Source organism: Schistocerca nitens, chromosome 7, assembly GCF_023898315.1.
Source record: "Schistocerca nitens isolate TAMUIC-IGC-003100 chromosome 7, iqSchNite1.1, whole genome shotgun sequence".
NCBI classification, from domain to species: Eukaryota; Metazoa; Arthropoda; class Insecta; order Orthoptera; family Acrididae; genus Schistocerca; species Schistocerca nitens.
In genome coordinates, this window is record NC_064620.1 from 6,074,555 (window position 1) to 6,076,110 (window position 1,556).

Below are 1,556 nucleotides of genomic sequence, written 5' to 3' on the forward strand. Positions count from 1 at the left end.
AAAAATCTTCGTTACTCGAAGTACTGCAATACAGCGAGCGCAAATACTGCCAGCTAAATAAAAGTTTCTAACTACAGAAGGCACTAACGACTGATAGGCATAGTTAGCAAATGAAAGATTTCGATAGAGAACAAACACTGTATTTACCTTAATAACGTTCAAAATTCATCATATATATATTGAAAGGGTACAGTACCGCCCGACATTCGCGGTTCTAGGCGCGCAGTCCGGAACCGTGCGACTGCTACGGTCGCAGGTTCGAATCCTGCCTCGGGCATGGATGTGTGTGATGTCCTTAGGTTAGTTAGGTTTAAGTAGTTCTAAGTTCTAGGGGACTGATAACCACAGCAGTTGAGTCCCATAGTGCTCAGAGCCATTTGAACCATTTGAACCGCCCGACATTGAAAATAGGTACGAAATACTTCATTATTTTTGTCAGAACAACACATTTTTTGTAAAATAACTCAATTTCAATTAATACAGAGAAGCCGGATACCAGTGTGGGAAAGAATGACAATTTATTTATTTAATTGATCACATGTGCACTCCCACAAAATAAATCCCTACATCCAGTTTGGTGAGATCTGTGAAATGAATGAATGTATGGTCGTCTGCTAACCGCAGATAGTGAATGTGGATATATGATCATCTTTGAGTCGATCCTTTGGCCACCTTTGGTGGGTCCAAAGAGATGAAATTTACCTGAGCTTTGAGCGCCTGAAGTGTGGCTGACCAATAAGGTAGCAAGGTGCTTCTCCCAATTCGACAGAGGTGCGAGAGAACCTGAATACGGCCATGCTTCAGCACTCTGCCGCTGGATCTTGTGCTGTTAAGACCTGTTTTAGTTGTGCTCCGTAATGACGAAAGAGTGGAGACATGGTATGCATGTGGAATATTTAAGAGAAGTTTGAAATAATAATTTCTCTATTTCAGGAACATTTTGGGGGAAAATTAAATGCCAGGCAGGTAATATTAATGGGATTGTAGTAATCTTCGGAAGTGACCAACGGTCACATTGAAACCACGTGTAGCAATAAGTTGAAATACTTCCGTGTGCTTAAGTTAAGCTGAATTACTAGCGTGTGTACAATAAGTTGAAATATTTAAGAAATATCGTGTGTACCATAAGCTGAAATATTTAACAAATGGCGTGTGCAGGACTTGAAATTAGAGACGAGTACTTCCACGTGGTGAGTACTGTGTGAGTCTCAATCTGTGTATGAGACAAAGGATAAAGAGAAGTACTCGTCCGTGGTATCAGTTGAGGACTCGCGTGTGTGATGATTATGTTCTTAATGTTAAACTGCGTGATATGATTCCGTGTGACGCTAGATTTAAACTCTGAGAGAGAATCAAGGTGAGTCGGCCGTCTATCCAGCAACGCCACTTGGCTTGCATTGCACAGGAAGACGTGCATATATCTCCAGAGTTCACAGTAGGAAAGTAGAATTACAAAGTGGGGCAGTGTCGTGTGAAACTGGGATAAATATTAATTGAAGTGGGAAAGCTGAAAGTGATAATGTTGTAACCATTCTCTGTGTAGTGTTTCTTATTGC